Genomic DNA, 26,333 nt, shown 5'->3' on the forward strand with positions numbered 1-26,333 from the left:
CTTCAATAAGTGGTGTTGGGAAAACTGGACAGCCACATGCAAAAGAACGAAAGTAGACCATTATCTCATGCCATACACAAAAAGAAACCTAAAATAGATCAAAGACTTGAAGATAAGTCCTGAAACCATAAAACTCCTGGAAGATAACGTAGGCAGTACACTCTTTGACATTGAACTTAAAAGGATCTTTTCAAATACCATGTCTTCTCAGACAAGGGAAATAAAATTTAAAGTAAACAATTGGGACTTCATCAGACTAAAGAGCTTCTGCAAGGCAAAAGAAACTACGATCAAAACAAAAAGACAACCCAGCAATTGGGAGAAAACATTTGGAAATCATATATCCGACAAGGGGTTAATCTCCATAATATATAAGGAATTCACACAACTGAACAATAAAAAACCAAGCAGCTGATCAAAAAATGGGTGGAGGATATGAACACACATTTTTCCAAAGAAGATATACAGATGGCAAGTAAGCACATAAAAGATGTTCAACATCATAAATCATCAGAGAAATGCAAATCAAAACTACACTAAGATACCACCTCAAGCCTGTTAAAATGGCTGTAATCACTAAGATTAAAAATAACAAATGTTGGAGAGAGTGTGGAGAAAAGGGAACCTTCATACCCTGCTGGTGGGAATGCAAACTGGTGCAGCCACTATGGAAAACAATATGGAGATTCCTTCAACAAACTAAAAATAGAAATACCATATGACCTAACTATCCCACTACTGGGTATCTACCCAAACAACTTGAAATCAACAATCCAAAGTAACATATGTACCCCATGTTCATTTCAGCACTATTCACAATAGCCCAGACGTGGAAACAATCCAAATGCCCATCAACGGATGACTGGATAAAGAAGATGTGGTGTATATATATACAATGGAATACTACTCAGCCGTAAAAACAGAAAAAATAATCCCATTTGCAATGACATGGATGGACCTGGAGGGAATTATGCGAAGAGAAATAAGCCAGACTGAGAAAGACAAATGCGATATGATTTCACTCATATGTGGAATATAAACAAACACATGGACAAAGAAAACAGCAGGGTAGAGGGGGTGGAGGTGGGCACAGGGGGTGAAGGGGAGCACTTATGTGGTGACAGACAAGAAATAACGTACAACTGAAATTTCACAATGATGTCAACTGTTATGAACGCAATAAAAAAATGCTTTCATTTGTTTAGAACAAACAAAACGTCAGACGATAACAAGTATTGGCAAAATTGCGGTAAATTGGAACACTCACGCATTGCTGATAGTTTTGTAAAATGGAGCAGCCACTTTAACAATTTTCAAGACTGTTAAACAAAGAGTTACCATATGCCCATCAACTCCACGCCTAGGTATATAACCAAGAGTGTTGAAAACATATTTGGGAAAGAACTTTCACGTAATTGTTTGTAGCAGCATTATTCATGATAGCCAAAAAGTAGAAACAACCCAAAATCTGTCAATTAATGAATGGAGAAATAAAATGTGGAATATTATTTACAAGAAAAAGGAATGAAGTGCTGATACATGCTATACAGGGATAAGCCTTGCTAAGATGCTAAACGAAAGAAGCCAGTCATGAAAGGCCACACATTCTGTGATTCTGTTTACATAACATGTCCAGAATAAGCAAATCCACAGAGACAAAGATAAAAATGTAGTTTCCAGGGACTGGAGGAGGGGAGAATGGGGAGTGTCTGTTAATGGGTAAAGGAGTCTTTTGGGGATGATGAAAATATTCTGGATTTAGATAGTGGTGATGGTTGCACAATTCTCTCCATATACTAAAAACCGTTGAATTGTACACTTTAAAAGGGCAAATTTTATGGTATGTGAATTATATCTCAATAAAGCTGTTATTTTAAAAAGTAAATAGGGTATTATTGTGTTTGGGGATCCCCAAAACCATCCTGAAACTCCATAATTCACTAGAAGGACCCACAGGGCCCAGAGGGTGTTATACTCAAGATTAGTTTATTGCAGTGAAAGGATACAGAGTAAAATCAGCAAAGGGAAAAATCACATGGGACCAGGTCCAGAGGAGATCATCCACAAGCTTCCAAAAGTCCATTCTCAATGGAGTGGCACAGGATGGACTTAATTCCTCCAGCAACGACATGTGACAACGTGTAAACTGTTGCCAAGCAGGAAAAGCTCACATAAGCCTGTTTGTCCAGGGTTTATATCAGAGGTCAGTCATGCAGGCACACAGCACCTGCATGACTAACCTTAGTTACTGAAGTCCAGATCCCTTGGGGAAATCAGGTACTCACTTTAAATCACGTTGTTAGTATAAACTGTTTGGGCAAACTGATAGAGCCTGGCTAAAGGACTTAGGCATGCAAAATAGTGTTATTGGTCAGAACATTCCAAGAGCTTAGTTCCCAGAAGCCAGCCAAGAACCAGTCATGGAAACAGGCCCTTCTTTGGAAAGTGCAAGGGTTGAGCAACCAAGCCTACTGAGTTAACGCTTTCCTACACAGTTACAAAATACATTGTAGAAAGATTTTTATCAATGTTACTTTTAATAAAAGTTGGAGCATTTAAATAGATATGCAATAGTTACATCCATTTTTTTTCCCTTTCCCAGTGAAAAGTGCTACACACAATAGACCTCACTGATATTCCGCAACAATGACCAGTGGCAGTGTGGAATTCTCACATGGTTAAGTGGGATACAGAATATCTTGATATCTTTGACTCCAAGGAACTCTGAAAGGATATAAAAGCTGTAGTTTATTATTCTTCAATACTGAAAATAAGTTGGAAACTTGGATTCATATTTTTTCCTCTACTGTAATAAGTAATCAGAATAAATGTAATTACCATTTCCAAACTTTTTTCAAGCATTGCCTGTTTTTCACTTTTGCTTTCAGCAGTGAACATCTATTGTTTCTGCTTGCTCTGAATTCCTTTTTCTTTTTAAGGAAAGACCCATCATTCATTCCAAGGTGATTCTGATGGGAGTTATCAGTAACAGTGCAATGGGGACAGGCATATGGCCCCGGCCTGGCTGATCACAGGGCCTCATCCCTTTTTCCACAGGGACTGATCCGATGGAAGGGCAGGTGACCCAAGGAAGACAACAGTCGTTTTGTGGGATTTGACCACTGGACCCCAGAAAAGGAACTTCTCTCTCTTCTTTTTGGATCACGGATCTTAAGGATGTGTGCTTTTGGCCGACACTGGCCTCTTTCCCATTATTTAGAGAAAGCCAGCCTGAAAATGAAGCCAGGAAACAGAGAAAAACAGTCAAGAGATGGAACCAAAGAGCCCTGGCAACATAATTTGAGGCTTTGCATCAAGCTCTGCCTGATGTAGGTTATTAAGGTTTTGGGGTTATTGCTTCAGTGAAGCAGTGCAAATGAAGCATTTCTTCTCCAAGAAGTCAGACACAATTTACTTTATTTTAAAACCAGATAGGAAAAATTGAATAAAATAAATGAGTGTTTTAACCTAAACTTTCCAGATACAAATTTTCTCACCAGGCTCTGTGTTATCGATTGTTTCAGTCCCATCAGTGGCCTTCATAATATTCACAAAGGATGTACAAATGGCGCCCTTTGGTTGAAGAGTCAAGCTTGAAAATAGCAATATTTCCAATCTTTGTGTTTAGAACAATTCTCAAAACACATTTATTATGTTCCCAGCTCATAATTGGTCAATTACAATTTTAGCAGACTTTATTTTATAAAATAGTTTTAGGTTTACTGAAAAATTGAACAGATAAAACAGGGAGTTATCTTATGCTTCTGCACAGTGTCCCCTGTTATTAACATCTTACAGTAACATGACACATTTGTCACAATTCATGAAGCACTATTGATACACTATTATTAACTAAAAACCATAATTTATTCAGATTTCCTTAGTTTTCACCCAATATCTTTTTGTCTCTTCCAGGATTCCATCCAGACACCACACTACATTTTGTTTTCTTGTCTCCTTAGGCTCCTCTTGACTGTGACATTTTTTCAGACTTTCCTTATTTTTGATAACTTCAACAGTTTTGAGGAGTACTGGTCAGGCATATTGTAGGATGTCTTTCTATTGGAATTTGATATTTTCCTCAAGATTAGACTGAGGTTATAGGTTTGAGGGAGGAAGACCACAGAAGTGTCGTTTTCATTACATCATATCAAGGGTATGTACAATCAACGTGATTTATGACCATTGATGTTGCCTTGGATGGCCTGGCTGAAGCAGTGTTTGTCAGGTTTCTCTACTGTAAAGCTACTCTTTTTCTCCCTTTCTATACTATATTCTTTGTAAGGAAGATACTACGTGCAGCCCGCACTTGAGTGAGGACTTATGCTCCACTTCCTTGAGGGCAGAGTATTTACATAATTTATTCAGAATTCTTCTGCACTGGACATTTATCTCTTCACCCCCATTTATTAGTTAATTAAATTATTCGTATGTATCCCTTGACATCCTAAATTATTATTTAAATTTGCACACATTAAAGTTTACTCTTTGTGTTGTAAAGTGACATAGGTTTTGACAAGTGCGTAATGTCATATATCCACCGTTACAGTATCATACAGAATAAGCTCATTGCTTTAAAATACCCTTCGCTTCGCTTGTTCATCCTTCCACCCCTCCCTCCAGCCCCTGGCAACCACGGATCTTTCTACTGTCTCTGTAGTTTTGTCTTTTCCAGAAGGTCATATATTTGGGATTATACAGTACGTAACCTTTTTAGACTGGCTTCTCTCACTTAGCAATATGCATTTGAGTGTCCTCCACGTTTTGTCTTTTTATTCTCTAAGCACTGCCTTTCGCAGAGCAGAATTCTTAAAGTCCACCATATCATTTTTTTCTTTCATGAATCACACTTTTGGTGTTGCAGCCCCAAACTCAAGGTCACCTAGATTTTCCCCAATGTTATTTTCTAGCAATTTTATAGTTTTACATTTTATATTTAGGTCTCATGAACCATTTTTAGCTCACCTTTGTGAATGGTGTTAAGGTCTGTGTCTATATTCATTTGTTTCATATAGATGTCCGATTGTTCCAACACCATATGTTGAAAAGACTATCCTTTCTCCACTGAATTGTCTCTACTCTTGTCAAAGAACAATTGATTATATCTGTGTCAGTCTATTTCTGGGCTCTCTGTTCTGTTCCATTGACCTATTTGTCTATTCATTCACCAATGCCACACTGTCTTAATTATTGACCTTTATAGTAAGTCTCAAAGTTGGGTAAGGCCAGTCTTCCAACTTTCTTCTTCAGCATTGTCTGGCTTATAGTGGGTCTTTTGCCTTTCCATATAAAATTTAAAATAAGTTTGTCAATATCCACAAAATACCTTGCTGGAATTTTGATTGTGATTGTTTCGAATCTGTAGATAAAGGCGGGAAGAACTGACGATTTAACTATACTGAGTCTTCCAGTCCATGAACGTGAATATTTCTCTCTGTTTATTTAGGTTTTCTTTGATTTCTTTCAGCATAGTTTTATTTTTCTACATATAGATTCAGTACTTATTTTGTTAGATTTATCCCTGAGTATTTCTCTCTTTTCTCGTTCTAATGTAAACGGTATTGTGCTTTTAACTTTGGATTCCGACTGCTTGCTGCTGGTGCACGGGAAAGCAATTGACTTTTGTAAATGAATCTTGTATCCAGCAACCATGCTATAAATGCTCGGTAGTTCCAGGAGTCTTATTTTTCAGTTCTCTGGAATTTTTTACATAGGCAATCATGTCACCTGTGAATAAAGACACTTTTCTTTCTTCTTTCCCATTTGTATAACATTTTATTTCCTTTTCTTGTCTTATTTCACTAGGTAGGACTTCCAGTACAATATTAATAGGAGCCATGAGAGGGGACATCTTTGTCTTGTACCCAATCTTAGGAGATAGCACCCACTTTCTCATAATTGATTGATGTTATGCTGTAGGCTAGCTGTAGGGTTTTTGTAGATGTTCTTTCACATTAAGGAAGTTCCTAGTTTTCTGAGAGTCTTTATCATGAATGAGTGTTGGATTTTTTCCAAATACTTTTTCTGAATCAATTGGTTTGATCACATGGTTTTTCTTTTTTATCTTTCATGTGATGGGTTACATTAATTAATTTTATAATCCACTTTGCATATCTGGGATAAACCTCACTTGGTAGTGGGGTATTATTCTTTTTCTACATTGTTGGATTTAAATTGCTAATATTTCCTATATTTTGCCTATATTTTCCTGAGAGATATTGGTCTATAATTTTCCTATCTTATACTGTCTTTATCTGGTTTTAGTATTAGGGGAATGCTAGCTTCATAGAATGAGTTGGGAGTGGTTAGTCTACTTCTATTTTCTGGAAGAGATTATAGAGAATTGGTCTTATTTCCTTCTTAAGTGTTTGGTAGAATCCACTAGTGAAACTGTCTGAGTTGGGGCTTTCTTTTTTAGAATGTTATTAATTATTGACTCAATTTCCTTAATAGATTTTTTGTAAAACTTTATTGAGATATAATTCACACACCATACAATTCACTCATTTGAAGTGTATGATTTAATGGCTTTTAGTATATTCACAGAGTTGTGCATCCAGCACCATTATCAATTTTAGAACATTTCATCACCCCACAAAGCAACCTTGTACCCTTTAACTATCACCCCAAAGGCCTCCATGCCACCCAGCCCTGGGCAACTACTAATCTCTTTCTGTCTTATAGATTGTCCTATTCTGGACATTTCATATAAATGGACTCATATAATAGGTGGTCTTTTATGAGTGGCTTCTTTCATTTGTTTCACTGTCGATCTATTTGTATTTTTGAATCTAAGGTATGTCTCCTGCAGACAGCATATAGTTGGATCTGACAATCTTTGACTTTGGGTAGAATTGTTTAATCCATTCATATTTAATGTTTTTATATATTCATGTAGTTGATGTCTGCTCTATTTTACTTTTTGTCTTCTGTATGTCTCATGTTGTATTTGTTCCTCTGTTTTTCCTTTATTGCTTTTTTTGTGTTAAGTGAATATTTTAATATAACATTTTGATTTCTTTAATGATTTTTTTCACTATATTTTGTTGAGTGTTTCCCTTATTGGATGTTGTAGTTCTTACCATACACATGTTAAAATATCAGAATCTACTTTTATTTATACTCATTAATTAGTTTTTTGAGCTAATTGCCTTTACTGTTACTCTTTGTTCATATATGTGAATTTGATTTCCTGCCTAGGGTCACTTACTTTCAGCCTGAAGAACTTTCTCCAGGATTTCCTGTAAGGTAGTTCTGCTCGTAATGAATTGTCTCAGTTTTTGTTTATCCGAGAATTTTATTTCACCTTTGTTTTTGAAAGACAGTTTTACTGAATACAAAATTCCTAGTTGACAGGTGTTTTCTTGGAGCACTTTGAATACGTTATTCCACTGCTTTCTGTCCTCCATTACTTCTGAGGGTAAGTTGGTCATTAGTCTTATGGGAGTTCCTTTTTCTGTGACAAGTCATTCTTCTCTTGCTGCTTGTAAGATTTTCTCCTTGTTTTTGGTTTTCAGCATTTTTACTGTGTGTTTGAGTGTGGATCTCTTTGTGTTTATACTACTGGAGTTGGTTAGCCCTTGGATGTGTAAATTAACATTTTCCATCAAATTTGGGAAATTTACAGTCATCCTTTTTTATGTCTCTCTCTCTCTCTCCTCTCCTTCTGTTACTCCTGTTAAGCATATGTTGGTTTGCTTAATGGCGTCCCATATTTCTCCAAGGCTTTTTTCAATTTTCCTTATCTTTTTTTCTCTCTATTCTGTGGACTGCATGATCTCTATTGATCTATCTTCAGGTTAGATTATTCTTTCTTCTGCCAATTCAGATCCCACGTTGAGCTCCTCTAGTGAATCTTTCATGGCAATTATTATACTTTTCTACTCCAGAATTTCCATTTGGTTCTTTTTTTATAATTTCAATCTCTTGACTGATATTCTGTATTTGACGAAACACTGTCATCATACTTCCTTTAGTTCTTTAAGCATGTTTTAAAAAATTTCTTTGAACATATTTATAATGGCTACTTTGAAGTGTTTGTCTGTTAAATGCAATGTGTGGTCTCTCACACAGGCAGTTTCCATTGCTTGCATTTCTCCTATGTATGGGTCACGCTTTCCTGTTTCTTTGTATGTTTATGATATTTTTGTTGGAAAGTGGACATTTTAGGTAACATATTGTAGGAACTCTGGGTACTACTGTATTGTTTTCAATAAAGTTCTGGGGCGTAAATTGCTTCACAGACAAATCTGATTAAATTTGGGCTTTTTTACAGGGATAATTTTTCAGTTTATAGTTAGTGTTTGAGATTTATTCCAATCCCAGGAGGGTTCTTTGTAGCTGTCTTTATTGATTCTTGATGGTAAACTATCTGCCCTACAGTTTAAGTTATATTACAAGTGAAACTATACCAATCTCCTCTTGTTTTCCACCAAAGCTCCATTGTTTTTGAGCATGACTATTAGGTTTGAACTTCCCCATATTCTGTTTCTAATAAAGCTTGTTTCTTTCAAAAGAGCTTTGGAGCAGTGTTTGGAAGCCTGCCTCTCCCCCTGGGCAAAATATCTGAGCCAAGGCTCCAGAGCTTGGGATGGGGACATTTTTCTCTGAGTGTTGTCACACCTGTTTGTGTTTCACACACCTGCATGGCACACCTGTTTTCAGAGATGAGTGGTGAGTGACAGCCTCTCTTCTTCTTGTTTGCCTCTCCCAGGATGGAAACTCCACCCTACTAATGAACTGAGGCAGGGGTAATTAAGGGCCCAATATTTTCAGCACGTTGTGCCTAAGATAGAGCCTCTGCTTCATGAGTAGCGATGGGACGTAAAAAGAGAGTCCCTCAGTTTGCCCAGAATTTAATCTCTGAAGCACGTAGGAAGTGTGATAAGAAATGTTGACATCCTGGCCCTCTTTGGAAGATACCACAGTCCTCTCCTGGGATAAGGGGAGAGAGGGCACTCTGTTTTCTTGGCTGTACCCACCTGGAGTGGATTTTCCATCACACTGGGCAGGGAGGAGGTGGAGAAGGAGTGGTCAATAGTTCAAATGTCACAGACTCTGCTGTTCTTATTAAGTGTTAATAGATTTCTTGAATATATGTTTTTTCATTTGCTTTATGTCCTTAGAACAACTTCCAGAGACAATTATTATTATTATTATCATTTTTTATTAATATTATGATAGATTACAACCTTGTGAGATTTCAGTTGCACATTTTTGTTAGTCATGTTGTGGGTACACCTCTTCCCCCTTTGTGCCCTCCCCCCACCCCCCCTTTTCCCTGGTAACCACCGATCAGATCTCCTTGTCAATATACTAACTTCCACCTATGAGTGGAGTCATATAGAGTTCGTCTTTCTCTGACTGGCTTATTTCGCTTAACATAATACCCTCAAGGTCCATCCACGTTGCTGTGAATGGGCCAATTTTGTCTTTTTTTATGGCTGAGTAGTATTCCATTGTGTATATATACCATATCTTCTTTATCCAATCATCAGTTTCTGGGCATGTAGGTTGGTTCCACGTCTTGGCTATTGTAAATAATGCTGCAATGAACATAGGGGTGCAAGGGACTCTTGGGATTTCTGATTTCAGGTTCTTAGGATAGATACCCAGTAATGGGATGGCTGGGTCATAGGGTATTTCTATTTTTAACTTTTTGAGAAATCTCCATACTGTTTTCCATAGTGGCTGTACCAGTTTGCATTCCCACCAACAGTGTATGAGGGTTCCTTTTTCTCCACAACCTCTCCAACATTTGTCGCTCTTGGTTTTGGATGTTTTTGCCAATCTAACGGGTGTAAGGTGATATCTTAGTGTAGTTTTGATTTGCATTTCCCTGATGATTAGCGATGATGAACATCTTTTCATGTGTCTATTGGCCATATTCATATCTTCTTTTGAGAAATGTCTGTTCATGTCCTCTGCCCATTTTTTGATTGGGTTGTTTGTTTTTTTGTTGTTAAGCCGTGTGAGTTCTTTGTAAATTATGGAGATTAACCCTTTGTCGGATAAGTGGCTTGTAAATATTTTTTCCCAATTAGTGAGCTGTTTTTTTGTTTCAATCCTGTTTTCCCTTGCCTTGAAGAAGCTCTTTAGTCTGATGAAGTCCCATTTGTTTATTCTTTCTATTGTTTCCCTCAACCGAGGAGTTATAGTGTCTGAAAAGATTCTTTTGAAACTGATGTCAAAGAGTGTACTGCCTATATTCTCTTCCAGAAGACTTATTGTTTCAGGCCTAATCTTTAGGTCTTTGATCCATTTTGAGTTTATTTTGGTGTGTGGTGAAAAAGAATGGTCAATTTTCAATCTTTTGCATGTGGCTGTCCAGTTTTCCCAGCACCATTTGTTGAAGAGGCTTTCTTTTCTCCATTGTAGGCCCTCTGCTCCTTTGTCGAAGATTAGCTGTCCATAGATGTGTGGTTTTATCTCTGAGCTTTCAATTCTGTTCCATTGATCTGTGGACCTGTTTTGTACCAGTACCATGCTGTTTTGATCACTGTAGCTTTGTAGTATGTTTTGAAATCGGGGATTGTGATTCCGCCGGCTTTGTTTTTCTTGCTCAGGATTGCTTTAGCAATTCGCGGTCTTTTGTTGCACCATATGAATTTTACAATTCTTTGTTCAATTTCTGTGAAGAATGTTCTTGGGATTCTGATTGGGATAGCATTGAATCTGTAGATTGCTTTAGGTAGTATGGACATTTTAACTATGCTTATTCTTCCAATCCATGTGCGTGGAATGTCTTTCCATCTCTTTATGTCGTCGTCAATTTCTTTCAAGAAAGTCTTGTAGTTTTCATTGTATAGATCCTTCACTTCCTTGGTTAAGTTTATCCCAAGGTATTTTATTCTTTTCGTTGCGATTGTGAATGGGATTGAGTTCTTGAGTTCTTTCTCTGTTAGTTCATTGTTAGTGTATAGAAATGCTACTGATTTATGTTTGTTGATTTTATACCCTGCTACTTTGCTGTAGTTGTTGATTATTTCTAATAGTTTTTCTATGGATTCTTTGGGGTTTTCTATATATAAGATCATGTCGTCTGCAAACAGCGAGAGTTTTACTTCTTCGTTACGTATTTGGATTCCTTTTATTTCTTTTTCCTGCCGAATTGCTCTGGCCAACACCTCCAGTACTATGTTGAATAGGAGTGGTGAAAGTGGGCACCCTTGTCTTGTTCCTGTCCTCAGAGGGATGGCTTTCAGTTTTTGTCCATTGAGTATGATGTTGGCTGTGGGTCTGTCATATATGGCCTTTATTATGTTGAGGTACTTTCCTTCTATACCCATTTTATTGAGGGTTTTTATCATAAATGGATCTTGTCGAATGCTTTCTCTGCATCTATTGAGATGATCATGTGGTTTTTGTTTTTCATTTTGTTGATGTAGTGTATCACGTTGATTGACTTGTGGATGTTGAACCATCCCTGTGTCCCTGGTATAAATCCCACTTGATCATGGTGTATAATCTTTTTGATGTATTGCTGTATTCGGTTTGCCAGAATTTTGTTGAGGATTTTTGCATCTATGTTCATCAGTGATATCGGCCTGTAGTTCTCCTTCTTTGTGTTGTCCTTGTCAGGTTTGGGGATCAGAGTGATGTTGGCTTCATAGAATGTGTTAGGGAGTACTCCATCTTCCTCAATTTTCTGGAATAGTTTGAGGAGAATAGGTATTAAGTCTTCTTTGAATGTTTGGTAAAATTCTCTAGAGAAGCCGTCTGGTCCTGGACTCTTATTTTTGGGGAGGTTTTTGATTACTGTTTCTATTTCCTTACTTGTGATTGGCCTATTCAGATTCTCCATTTCTTCCTGATTCAGTTTGGGGAGATTGTAGGAGTCTAGGAATTTGTCCATTTCTTCCAGGTTGTTCAATTTGTTGGCATATAGTTTTTCATAGTATTCTCTTATGATCCCTTGTATTTCATTGGTATCTGTTGTGATTTCTCCTCTCTCATTCCTAATTTTATTTATTTGTGATTTCTCTCTTCTTTTCTTGGTGAGTCTGGCTAAAGGTTTGTCGATTTTGTTAATTTTTTCGAAGAACCAACTCTTTGTTTCATTGATCCTTTCTATTGTCTTTTTTGTTTCAATATCGTTTATTTCTGCTCTTATTTTTATTATTCCCCTCCTTCTACTGAATCTGGGCTTTGTTTGTTCTTCTTTTTCTAGTTCTGTTAGGTGTCGTTTGAGGTTGCTTATGTGAGATTTTTCTTGTTTAGTGAGGTGAGCCTGTATTGCGATGAATTTCCCTCTTAGGACTGCTTTTGCTGCATCCCAAATGATTTGGTATGTCGTGTTCTCATTTTCATTTGTCTCCAGATAATATTTGATTTCTTCTTTAATTTCTTCAATGATCCATTGTTTGTTCAGAAGCGTGTTGTTTAGTCTCCACATTTTTGCACCTTTCTCTGCTTTTTTCTTGTAGTTGATTTCTAGTTTAATAGCATTATGATCAGAAAAGATGCTTGATATTATTTCAACTCTCTTGTATTTATTGATGTTTGCTTTGTTTCCCAAAATATGGTCAATCCTTGAGAATGTTACATGTGCACTTGAGAAGAATGTGTAACCTGCTATTTTTGGATGAAGTGTTCTATATATATCTATTAAGTCCATCTGGTCTAATTTTTCATTTAATTCTATTATTTCCTTCTTGATTTTCTGTCTGGATGTTCTGTCCATTGGTGTTAATGGTGTGTTGAGGTCCCCTACTATTATTGTATTGTTGTTGATGTCTTCTTTTAGTTCTATTAAGAGTTGCTTTACAAATTTTGGTGTTCCTGTGTTGGGTGCGTATATATTTATAAGTGTTATGTCTTCTTGGTGGAGAGTCCCTTTTATCATTATCTACTGTCCCTCTTTGTCTTTCTTTATCTGTTTTGCTTTGAAGTCTACCTTGTCTGATATTAGTATAGCGACACCTGCTTTCTTTTGTTCATTATTAGCTTGGAGTATTGTTCTCCATCCCTTCACTCTGAGTCTGTGTTTGTCTTTGGGGCTGAGGTGTGTTTCCTGGAGGCAGCATATTGTTGGGTCTTGTTCTTTGATCCATCCTGCCACTCTGTGTCTTTTGATTGGGGAGTTCAATCCATTTACATTTAGAGTGATTATTGAGATGTGGGGGCCTACCACTACCATTTTGTGTCTTGTTTTCCGGTTTTCTTCAATTTCCTTTGTTTCTCGTCCCATGGTTTAATCTGTTCTGATGAAGAGCTGCTACTCTCTGTTGTTGTCCTTCTACTTATCTCCTCTGCTCTTGGTTTTGTAGCTCCTTTCCTTTTTTTGATTTTTCAGGAATGAGGGTTTTCCTGAGGATTTCCTGAAGAGGAGGTTTTGTGGCAATGAACTCCCTTAATTTTGTTTATCTGGGAAAGTTTTTATTTCTCCATCGTATTTGAAGGATATTTTCGCTGGGTAGAGAATTCTCGGCTGTAGGTTTTTGTCCTTCAGATTTTTGAATATATCATTCCACTCTCTTCTAGCCTGTAAAGTTTCTGCTGAGAAATCTGCTGATAGCCTGATGGGGGTTCCTTTGTAGGTTAATATCTTCTGCCTGGCTGTCCTTAGTATTTTCTCCTTGTCGTTGACTTTTGCTAGCTTCACTACTATATGCCGTGGGGTTGGTCTTCTTGCATTGATAAAGTTTGGAGATCTATTGGCTTCTGTCACCTGAAGATCCATCTCCCTCACCAGATTTGGGAAGTTCTCAGCCATTATTTCTTTGAATAGGCTTTCTGCCCCTTTCTCCTTCTCTTCTCCCTCTGGTATACCTATAATCCTTACGTTGCATCTCCTAATTGTGTCTGATAATTCTCGGAGAGTTTCTTCATTTCTTTTTAGTCTTACTTCTCTCTCCTCCTCTGCCTGCAGCATTTCTATATTGCCATCTTCCAAATTGCTAATTCTTTCCTCCATATTATTGGCCCTACTGTTCAGTGCATCTAGATTTTTCTTAATCTCCTCTATTGTGTTCTTCATTTCCAGTATTTCTGTTTGGTTCTTCTTTATCGTATCAAACTCTTTTGTGACATAGCTCCTGAACTCGTTGAGTTGTCTATTTGAATTCTCTCTTAACTCATTGAGTATTTTAATGATGGCTGTTTTGAAGTCATCATCATTTAGGTTATATATCTCATTTTCTTTGGGATTGTTGTCTGTGTATTTGTTATTTTCCTTCTGTTCTGGAGATTTAATGTATTTTTTCATATTGCTTGATGTTGTTGATTTGTGCCTCCGCATAGAGATAGAGTTTAGTTGCTCCTTCCACTTGTTTCTGCTGCTGTGGTGGGGGAGCAGCTGTTTATACTGCACCAACCAGGAACTCTATCTGCAGTTGCTAACTGGGCCTGGGCCCCTCCTCATAGTCACAGTGGTCCTTTGGATTCCCTCTTCTGCCGTGGGGGCCGTCACGGGGGAGCTTCAGGGTTCTGGTGCCTACTGTTGCAGCCCACCTAGACGTGCTCCCTCCTTGGGGTCTGCAACGGTGTTATGGGCTTTTCCAGCGGCCAGGGGTAGGATCACTTATATTTGCCGCTCCGTCACTGTCAGCACCCACAAAATCTCACTTGTCCACTATGGGTCGCAGCAGAGCTATTGGCATCTTCTACAGTCTGTGGTTAGCTCACCTAGCTATGCTACTTTTGTCCCAGGGTCTTCCAGCCTTGTGGCTGCTGGATGGGTGCTCTCTACTAGTGCTGTGCAGAGGCTTTCCCTGAGGCTGCTGTGAGCCTGAAGGGTTTCCCCCTAGGCTATGGAGCTGGGTCGCTGGAACTCCACCCAGCCCCAGTCCTGTTCCCCAGGAACTCGGGGAGCCCTTTGCCCTGTCTGGGGGATAGCCGGAGATCCTGATTTCAGTGGTAGCTGGTCAGCTGCTGCCCTGCCTGATATTCTCCTCTCCGGGACCCTCCCGGTGTTGTGGATGCTGGGCATGGCCCCTCCGCTAATAGCAGACACAGAGTTTTGTCTGCTGCCCGGGCAGAACTCTGGAGCTTCCCCTCCAGGCCGCAGGGCCAGCCTCTGGATCTCCCCGCAGCCCCAGTCCTCTCCGAGATCTCCGGCAATCCCTTACCTTACGGGGCGGGCAACGGCAGCTGGGGGTCACTTTGCCCTCTGGGATTCTCTCCGGGACTTTCCCGGAGTTGTGAATGCTGGGTATGGCCCCTCCACTAATGGCAGACAGAGAGTTTTGTCTGCTGCCCGGGCGGAACTCTGGAGCTTCCCCTCCGGGGCGCGGAGCCGGCCTCTGGAGCTTCACCCAGCCCCAGTCCTCTCTGAGATCTCCGGCAATCCCTTTCCCCACCGTGCAGGCAGTGGCAGCCGGGGGGCCTTCGTACCCTCAGTGATTCTCTCTGGGACCCTCCGGGCACCGTGAACACTAGGCAGGATCTCCCCGCCAATGGCGGGGAGAGACTCTCCCCGCAGGCTCAGGTGTGTAACTCTAGAGTTTCCCTCTGCGTTTAGGAGTAATTGCGGGGGGTTTAGGTAGGGTTCTGGTCACCTGTTTCCACCGTCGCTCCTCTGGTGTGTGCTCGCTCCTGCCCTAGGTGTGTGTTGATCTTCTGGGGGCGTCCGTTGGAAGAAAGCCGCTTGCAGGTACTAGGCTGTTCGGTCGGGGTCGGAGAGTTTTTATCTATCTCCACATCCTCCCGGAGGGAAGTCTGTCCGCCTTCCGATGTATAGTCGCGTGGGTCTCTCAGACGTCCTGAGATGCTGTCTGGATATCCTTTGTTAAGCGATAAGTGTCCAAATAATTGTAGACTCAAAGGGGGAGAGACAAAGAGGACTACTCACGGTGCCATCTTGGATCCTCCCTCTTATTATTTTTTTAAAGATAATAATCACCACGTTCACTGGGTAGCAGGTCAGCAGAGCTTCTCACATTGTCGTTCCAGAAGTGGAACTCCCTAGTACTGTGTACTTCTATTAGGAGGCTCAGTACATCTGGTTGTCTATTGGGGTGTCATTGCCTAGGCTCTAGTCTCTAACTGTACTTTCCGTGGTTTCAGTTACCCACGGTCAACCATGGTCCAAAAATATTAAATGGAAAATTCTAGAAATAAACAACTCATAAGTTTTCAATTGCATGCCATTCTGAGTAGCATGATGAAATCTTGTGCTGTCCCACTCTGTCCTGCCCAGGACGTGAATCATCCCTTTGTCCATCATATCCACAATGTATATGCCACCCACCTGTTAGTTATTTAGTAGCCCTCTTGGTTATCAGATCAACTGCTGCAGTTTTACAGTGCTTGTGTTCAAGTGACCCTTGTTTTACTTAATAATGGCCCCAAAGCGCAAGAGTAGATATGCTGGCAATTTGCCAAAGAAAAGCCATAAAGTGCTTCCTTTAAGTGAAAAGGTGAAAGTTCTTGACTTTCCTTGATAAAGTTAAATTAATAAAGTTCTTTCCTTAATAAGGAAAGAAACACTCATATGCTGAGGTTGCTGAGATCTACAGTAACTTTTATTACAGTATATTGTTATAACTTCTATTTTATTATTAGTTATTGTTAATCTGTTACTGTGCCTAATTTATAAATTGAACTTTATCATAGGTAGGTATGTACAGGAAAGACATAGTATATGTAGGGTTCAGTACTATCCATGGTTTCAGGCATCCACTGGGGGTCCTGGAACATATCCCCCATGGATAAGGGGGACCTACTGTAGCTTCTTTCTTCTTTGATTGGAAATGACATAGAAAGTTATGGGGTCTTAGGTATTGGAGAGGACAGGAGCATTCTTGTTAAGAGAGAGATGGACCTGACCATAAGTGTAAATGACCAGTGTACAATCTTATTCTTAGAGATGTGGATCTTAGAGATGCACAATCAAGACAGTGAGCCAATCTATCACCCCTACAATTTTCCTCAGGCTCCTTTATAATCTCTACTTTTTGCCTCTCCTCACCACTTCCCCATGCAAGCACTGATTTGCTTTCTGTCACAGTAAATTGGTTTGTATTTTTTTGAGTTTTCTATAAATGAAATCATACAATTACAGTGGGTACTCTTTTTTGCCTGATTTCTTTCACTCAGAATAATTATTTTGAGACGTATCCATGTTGTTGAATGTATCAATAGCTCATTCTTTCTTATTGCTTAGTAATTTTTTGTTGTGTGGGTATACCACAATTTTTTATCCATTCACCTGTTGATGGATATTTGGGTTGCTTCCAGTTTTTGTCTGTTAATAATAAAACTTCTATGAATATTTCTGTAGAAATATCTATATGGACATATACTTTCCTTTTATTGCTGAGTAATACCTAGGAGTAGAATGCTGAATCGTATCCTAGGTATATATTTTTAAGGACCGACACATGCTATGTGAAATTGGGTACTCATTATTCTATCACACTGAGCAGAGTGCATTTATTCAAGCAACATTTATTCAAGCTCTAATGGAACTTGGCTGAAGGATGGAGACTTGGGAGATGCCTCATGATGCAGTCTCCAATCACTATCTGCACATAATTTGGATACTTTTATCTGTACATATATTGTACACTTCTATCCCATTGCAGCTCTGTATCCTTATGTGGAGTTGAAGAAGGGTGACTGCTTTAAAACTATACACTGGCTTTGCAAAATAGAGCAGCATCTTTATCTTGACATATATTAATAATACATCCTGTTGAATCATGTTGCATCCTGATGGATCATCGTGGATTTTGACGAATTCTGCTGTATCTTGACATCTTTGATGAACTATAATGGACCCTGGCAGACCCACACACAGCATGATGAGCCTCTTCATATAGTGACCTTCTCTCCCTTTATTGCTGTCCCATGGAAAAAATGGGGAAATAATCCCCCTACTGCCTTTCCTTCTCCCTGTTTTCTCTCTTTCTCCAAGCAATGTCTTCTTTTGGCATCTTGCTACTGCTGTATTCCATCCTTGATTAAATGAGAGTGTAATAAACAGAGGGGAACTAACATTTCTGAACACTGACCTTGGGCCAGGCACGGTACTGCGTGTGTTACTTACTTTTTCTTATTCAAGCCTAATAACAACCTAAAGAAGTGGGGATTGTTTTCTCAATTTTGTAAAGGGACAGCATTGAGTAGTACTTAAGAGCAGAGACCCTCTGGAGCCAGGCTGCCTGGGTTTAAATATCAGTCTTGTCCTTTCTTGGTTCTTTGCATCTTTCAAATAAGTTACCAGATCTCGAGTGTGTCTCCATTTCCTCATTGCTATTTTTACCTTTATTGAGATACAATTTATTTACCATAAAATTCACTTGTTTAAAGTGTGAATTCAGGCTGGCCTGGTGGCATAGTGGTTAAGTTTCTATGCTTTGCTTCGGCTGCCTGGGGTTCACAGGTTCAGATCCCAGGCGTGGACCCAGCTCTGCTTGTCAAGCCACACTGTGGTGGCATCCCACATAAAATAGAGTAAAATTGGCACAGATGTTAGCTCAGTGACAATATTCCTCAAGCAAAAAGAGGAAGATTGGCAACAGATATTAGCTCAGGGCCAGTTGTCCTCACAAAACAATAAGTAAATAAAAAGTGTACAATTCAATGGCTTTTAGAATATTCACAGAGTTATGCAGCCATCGTCATAATCAATTTTAGAATATTTTCATCTTCCCAACAAGTCACTATTATCTCTTAGTCGTCATCTCCCAAACTCTGATCCTGTCCAGCCCTAGGCTACCACTAGTCTACTTCCTATCTCTGTAGATTTGCATATTTTTGCTATTTCAAATAAATAGAATCATACAGTAAGTGATCCTTTGTACTAGCTTCTTTGACTTGACATAATGTTTTCAAGATTCATGGTATTCCTTTTTGTTGCTAAAAAGTATTTCATTGTATGGATATATCACATTTTATCTATCCATTCATCAGTTGATGGACATTTGGGTTATTTCTGCTCTTTGGCTATACGAAAAATGCTGCTATGATCATTCATGTACGAGCTGTCAAATGAACATAAATTCTAATTATTTGGGGCTATCTACCTAGGAGTGAAATTTCTGGGTAATATGTAACTCTATGTTCAGCCTTTTGGGGAACTGCCGTACTATTTTCTAATCTGCTGTACCAATTTACATTCTTACTAGCAGTGTCAGAGTTTTCCAATTTCACCACATCCTTGCCAGCACCTGTTAATTTCTTTTCTTTTTTTTATTTATAGCCATTCTTGTGGGTATGATGTGGTATCTTATTGTGGTTTTGATTTGCATTTCCCTTATGACTAGTGATATTGCACATCTTTTCATGCGCTTATTGGGCATTTGTCTATCTTCTTTGGAGAAATATCTACTCAGATCCATTATTTATTTGCCCATTATTTAATAATTTGTCATTTTATTATTGAGTTATAAGGGTTCTTTATATATTCTGGATATAGGTCCCTTGTCAGATATGATTTGCAAATTTTTTCTCCTGTTCTGTGATTTGCTTTGTCAGTTTCTTGATGGTGTCTTTGAAGAACAAAAGTTTTGAATTTTGCTACTGTCAAAATTATCTTTTTTTTTTTTTTTTTTTGCTGTTGGTTGTGCTTTTGGTGTCATATCTAAAAGACCATTGCCTACTCCAGGATCACGAAGATTTTTTCCCATGTGTTTTTCTAAGAGTTTTATAGTTTTAACTCTCATATTGAGGTATTTGATCCATTTTGAACTAATTTTTATATATTGTATGAGGTAGGGGTAGAACTTTATTCTTCATAGCCAATTGTCCTAGTACCATTTGTTTAACAGACTAGCCTTTCCTCCGTTGAATTGCTTTGGCACCCTTGCCAAAAGTCAGTTGACTGTAAATGTGAGGGCTGATGTCTAGACTCTCAGTTCTATTTCATTGTTCTATGTGTCTACCCCTGTTCTAGTATCACACTGTCTTGACTACTATTATCTTCGTAGTAAATTGAAATTAGGAATTGTGAGTCCTCCAACTTTGTTCTTTATTTTCAAGATTGCATTGGTGGGGGCCAGCCCCGTGGCAGAGTGGTTAAGTTTGTATGCTCCACTTCAGTGGCCTGGGGTTCACTGGTTTGGATCCTGAGTGTGGACCTACCCACTGCTCATCAAGCCCTGCTGTGTTGGTACCCCACAAAGAAGAACTAGAATGATCTACAACTAAGATATACAGCTACGTACTGGGGCTTTGGAGAGGAAAAGAAAAGAGGAAGATTGGCAACAGATGTTAGCTCAGGGCCAATCTTCCTTACCAAAAACCAGAGATAGCATTAAAAATGTTATATATATAAAAAAAAGATTGCATTGGTTTTTCTGGGTCCCTTGAATTTCCAAGTGAACTTTGGGATCATCTTATTAAATTCTTCAAGGAATCTGGGTAGAATTTTGTTAAGAAATGTGTTGAATCTGTAGATAAATCCAGGGAATATTACCATCTAAAAAATTAAGTCTTTTGATCCATGAACATGGGATGTCTTTCCAATTACTTGGGTATTCTTTAATTTCTTTAATAATGTTTTCTAGTTTTCAGAATATGACCTTTGCACTTTTTTTTTGTTAAATGCATTCCTATTTTACTCTTTTTTTTTTTTTTTGAGGAAGATTAGCCTTGAGCTAACATCTGCTGCCAATCCTCCTCTTTTTGCTGAGGAAGACTGGCCCTGAGCTAACACCCGTACCCATCTTCCTCTACTTTATATGTGGGACGCCTGCCACAGCATGGCTTGCCAAGCGGTGCCATGTCCACACCCGGGATCCGAACCAGTGAACCCCGGGCCTCCAAAGCGGAACATGTGAACTTAACTGCTGCACTACTGGTCTGGCCCCTATTTTAGTCTTTTTGTACTACTGTAAGAGGAACTTTTTTCTTAATTTCATTTCCTGTTTGTTCATTCGCATTGCATAGAAATACAGTCAATTTTTATATATTGACCTTGTATCCTGAAACATTGCTGAATGCTTTTGTTAGTTCTTATAGATTTTTACTGAATTCCCTAGAGTTTTTTACACACAAGATCATGTCATCTGTCTACAGAGACTTCTTTCTTCCTTTCCAATCTGGATGCCTTTTATTTATGTTTTTGCCTAACTGTGCTGGCTAGAAGCTCCAGTACCATGTTGGGTAGAAGCGGTAAGACTGGACATTTTTTTCTTATTTCTGATCTTAGCAGAGAAATCTTTAGAGTTTCACCAGTAAGTATAATGTTAGGTGTAGATTTTTTTGTAGATGCCCTTTATCAGGTTGAGGAAGTTTCCTTCCAGTCCTGGTTTTTGAGTGTTTTTATTGTCAAGGATATTGAATTTTGTCAAATGATATTGGGATGATCATGTGGTTTTTGTCCTTATTCTGTTGATAGAATGTATTATATTAATTTATTTTCTGATGTAAAGCCATCCTTGCATTCCTGGGGTTAACTCTACTTGGTCATAGTTCATAATTCTTTTTATGTATTGTTGGATTTGGTTTGGTGGTATTTTGTTGAAGATTTTTATATGTATACTCACAAGAGATATCGGTGCACAGATTTTTTTCTTTTTATGTCTTTGTATGGCTTTGATATCAGGATAACACAGGCCTCATAGACTGACTTGGGATGTGTTAACTTCTCTCCTATTTTTGAAAGAAATTATAAATAAATGGTATTAATTCATCCTTAAATGTTGATGGAATTCACCAGTGATGTAAGTTATGCCTGGATGTTTGTTTGGGAGTAATTTTAAAATTACCAATTCAATGTCTTTACTTATTATAGATATATTCAGATTTTCTATTTCTTCTTGAGTCAGCTTTGGTAGTTTGTGTCATTCAAGGAATGTGTTCATTTCATCAAAGTTGTTTGATTTGTTGGCATGCATTTGTGCACAGTATTTCTTTTAATTCTTTTTGTTTCTCTAACGTCAGTAGTAATATCTCTTCTTTCATTATTGATTTTAGTAATTTGAGTTTTATCTCTTTTTTTCTTGGTCTGTCTAGCTAAAGGTATATCAATTTTGTTGATCATTTCAAAGAACCAACTTTTATTTTCATTGATTTTTCTCTGTTGTTTTTCTACAACTTACCTCCTTAATTTCTGTTCTCATCCTTATTATTTCCTTCCTTCTTCTTGCTTTGGGTGTGTCTCCTGTCTGCAACATATAGCTGGACTTTTTTAAAAAATGCAGACTGATAATCTCAGCCTTATGATTGGATTGTTTAATCCATTCATATTTAATGTTTTTATTGATATAGCTGGATTATTTCCTGCTGTTTTTATTTTTGTTTTCTTATGTCTGGTGTTTTCTTTGTTCTTTTATTGCTTTCTTCTGCATTAAGTTAATATTTTCTAGTACATTATTTTAATTCCTGTAATGATTTTTTTCACTATATCTTTTTGAGTTATTTTCTTACTGGTTTAGCACTCACCAATGTAGCTTAAGTTATCAGAATCTACTTCAGATCTGTACTAACTTAACTCCAGTGAGATATTGAATAGAGATATTCTATTCTATAGATATATCTATTCTGTTCTATTCTATCTGCTCTATTCTGCAGATATAGTGATATAGAAATGTTACTCCTATATAGCTGTAGTCTTCCTTCCCCTCATACAGGAATATATATTACAAACCCAACACTGCAACACTTCATTTTTATAATTATTGTCTTATGTAATTTTATATCTGTTTAATAAGCTAACTGAAGAAAGGAGAGCAAGTACATTTCTATAGCATTTGTCATGTTAACCTTTTAATCTGCCATTTCTAGATCACTTTATTTCTTCCTGTGGATTTGAGTTACTGATATCATTTTCTTAGTCCAATACAGCTTTGTTCCTATGCACCTTATTTTTGCTGCTTTGGCAAATACGTTACATTTTTACGTGGTATAGGGCTAATGATGCAATAATATGCATACTATTTTATACAAGAGCTTTTTAAATAAGTTAATAGAAGACAGGAGAAGAAATATGCATTTATAGTGTCTTTAATAGTATGTATTTACTGGCACTTTATGGGCACTCTATGTAGATTTGAATTACTGTATTTATTGTTTTCAGCTTGAAGAACTGCTTTAGTATTTTTCTGTAGGGCAGTTATTCTAGCAATGAATTCTCTGCTTTTGTTTATCTGAGAATGTCTTTATTTTGCCTTCATTTTTGAAAGATAGTTTTGCTGGATATAAGATTCTTGTTGACAGTTTGTTTCTTCAAGTAATTTGAATATGCTAACTCACTGCCTCCTGTCCTCCATCATATATGATGAGAAGTCAGCTGTTTATCTTATTGGGGTTTCCATGTATGTGACAAGTCATTTTCTCTTGCTGCTTTCAAGATTTTCCCTTTGTCTTTTGTTTTTAGTATTTTTACACTGGCATGTTTGTGTATGGATCTCTGCATTTATCTTGTTGGAATTGGTTAATCTTCTTGGATGTGTAGACATTTTTCTGCTCCTTTCTCTCTCCCCTCTCTTTCTGTTACTCCCATTAAGTGTATGTTGATGTATTTAATGGTGTCCTTTATTTCTCAGAGTCTCTATTTGTTTTTGTTCATTATTTGTTCTCTCTGTCCTTTGGACTGCATGATCTCGATCGATCTATTTTAAAGTTTGCTGATTCTTTCTCCTGCAAGTTCATATCTATAGTTGAGCCCATATAGTAAATCTTTCATGTCAGTTACTGTATTTTTTATTTGGTTCTTTTTTGTAACTTCTGTCTCTTTATTGATATTCTTTATTTCATGAAACATTGTCATAATCTCTTTTTATCTCTTTAAGCGTGGTTTCCTTTAGTACTTTGAATATATTTATAGTGATAGCTTTGAAGTCTTTGTCTGTTAAATCCATTCTGGGCCCTCTCCTAGGCAGTTTCCATTGGCTGGTTTGTTCTCCCTGTGTATGGGTCACTTTTCTGTTTCTTTGCATGTAGGAACTGAGAGGAACAGCTGCTTAAGATGTAGGACATTCTACAGTGTCCTGTTACTTCTTCCAAAACCCGAAGCCAGGAGAACTTTTGATCTCATTTTAAGTCTTCCATCTGCAGGATTATGTGAAGAAAAGGGATTTTTATCATACTTCTCCTTTTTGGTATTGGTGCCCTCCTTTGTGTGCTTCTCTCCTTGCAGTATAATTGGATGAGTCTGGGACTGCCTCATTGTGGAGCCCCTCATGGTGGGCCTCTGCTCTAGGAAAAGAACCTTCTTTTTCTAGGTGTGGGCTTCCTCCAACTCTTCTCTTTCTTTGCTATTTCCTATAGCATTGCTCCTGAAATATTTTTGCTCCATGGCACACAGACAACATACATTTTTCTAGGACCCTGGGGTAAATGAAAAAAGCCACTTGCAGCTAGAGGTAAACTGCTCAGGGATTCTGGCCTCCCTAGGCCCTGTCAGGGAACTGTCTCCAGTACCCCATTTGAGCAGCTCTGCTCTAGGCCAGGATAAAATTTTGTGTGTAAGGGAAAGGAACAAGGAGGCTGTTCAGCCTGTTTTAGGTGCAGGTCTTGGACTAGGAGTCCAGAATATATCATTTAAGCCTATAAGCACCTAGATTCACTCCCCCCCCTTCAGGCATTAACCCCTGAAAACTACATCTCCTAGACTCCTTTGCCAACTGACGTCTGACTAAGTTTGGCCAATGGCAGGCATTATCAGGAGACTGGGGAGGGGGAGAAAGGAAATGGCATCCCCCTCCCCCTCCACCAGTGGGTGTCATCTTTGCATCATTGGCAGTGGCTGCATCTCCTTGGTCAGTCAGCTCCCTCTGTGGGGTCCTGCTGTGTTTCTAGCTCCCTTTAGACAACTCTGACCCCTGGGTTCTGGTAATTCCACTACCTCTTTGAAACCCTTCAGCTTTTGTGCTTCCTGCTGTTGCTAACCTCTGGGTTGCCTTCTGGTTCCCTGTTTGGACTTTCAGCAACTTTGCTATATAACTAGTTCCTCTGTTAAATTCCTTCTGTTGAGTATTTGGTGGGGGCTGTTTTCCTGACTGCACTCTGACTGTGTACATATGCTGACAGCTTACACATGGCCTTCCAAATATCCCCAGTTGGTAAAAAGAAAGAGCATGCGTCAGATTGCCCCTCTCTGAGCATAGATCTTCCTCATAAATCTCATAAGCAACAGTAGGCACCTGGTCCAGATTTTGGGACGATGTGTCCTGGCCAAACGTCATCTCTCCATGGTTAATAATGGGGACGAACAGAGGTTTGGGACAGCTACTTCCCTTGTCTGCCTCGGAAATCTCTGCTCATCCTTTAAGACACAAACGTCATTACCTCTTGGTTGCTGTTGTTTTTTCCTCCCATTTCCTCCAGACTGAATCAGTTCCTCCCTCATCTGTTTTCCCAAAACAGTTTATATCAATATACTATAGCACCTTTTGCATGATAGTCGCATATAGACCTATTTCCCCTCTTAGTTGAAAAGTCCCCTGAGGGCAGGGACCTCGTCTCACTCAGCTCTGTATGTCCAGTGCCTCACTCAGTGCACATATAGCAGGAACTCAACAAAGTTTTCTTTTCAGGAATTCTTTAACCTGGCTGCATATTAGGATCACCTGGAGAGTTTCTAAAAATCGTGATTGTCAGGCTCCACCCAAGACCAGTTAAATCAGAATATCTAAGGGAAGGGCCCAAGCATTGGGATTTTTAGAAGCCTCCCTGGGTGATTTTAATGTGCAGCCAGGGTTTCAAACCACTGGACTAATTGATTGCTTTGCCTTATCACACTTGCTCTTGCAGATGAGCCTGCCATAAAACCCAACTTCTCTCGCAATATAATTCAGTTTAGCAAATACTTTGGAGTGCCTTCTCTGCGCCAGCCATTGTGTAGACTGGCCTTTGCTGCTCAAAGTATGTTTTGTGGACCAGCAGCATTAGCATCACTAGGGAACTTGTTAGAAATGAAGAATCTCAGGCCCCACCCAGACCTATTGAGTCAGAATCTGCATTTAACAAGATGTCCAGGTGATTTGCACTCATGTTAAGGTCTAGAAACAGTGCTGTAATATCACACAAATGTCAAATTGCTTATTCAGTGTGAATTGTATTTCATTTCTTATTCACTCTGCTTTGCTTTCCTTTAAAAGGGTGTCATGTAATATTCTATTTTCCAGCTAAAATGGAACATCCGGTCCAAAGCATGGCTGAGACCAGACAGAAGTGAGAGGAGATAGTGGACAGCAGATCCCCTGAGTGAGGGAGGGAAGGGGGAAGATGTGGTTGGCCCTCGGAAAGATGGAAGCATTTCTTGGCACACTGAGGATCAATGTAAGGGAGGCCTTTGGGATGGGTTGCTCAGAAGGGGTGACTCCTGCTTCTGATATTGCCACTTTCCTGGGAATGAGCCAGGTGTGTGGGGGGAATGCTGCGGCCTTGTGTGCTGGAGGGCTGGAGCGGAGCTGGTTGCCAGGGGGCACACTGGCATTCATGCC

Source organism: Equus przewalskii, chromosome 14 (genome assembly GCF_037783145.1).
Source record: "Equus przewalskii isolate Varuska chromosome 14, EquPr2, whole genome shotgun sequence".
In the NCBI taxonomy this organism is placed as follows: Eukaryota; Metazoa; Chordata; class Mammalia; order Perissodactyla; family Equidae; genus Equus; species Equus przewalskii.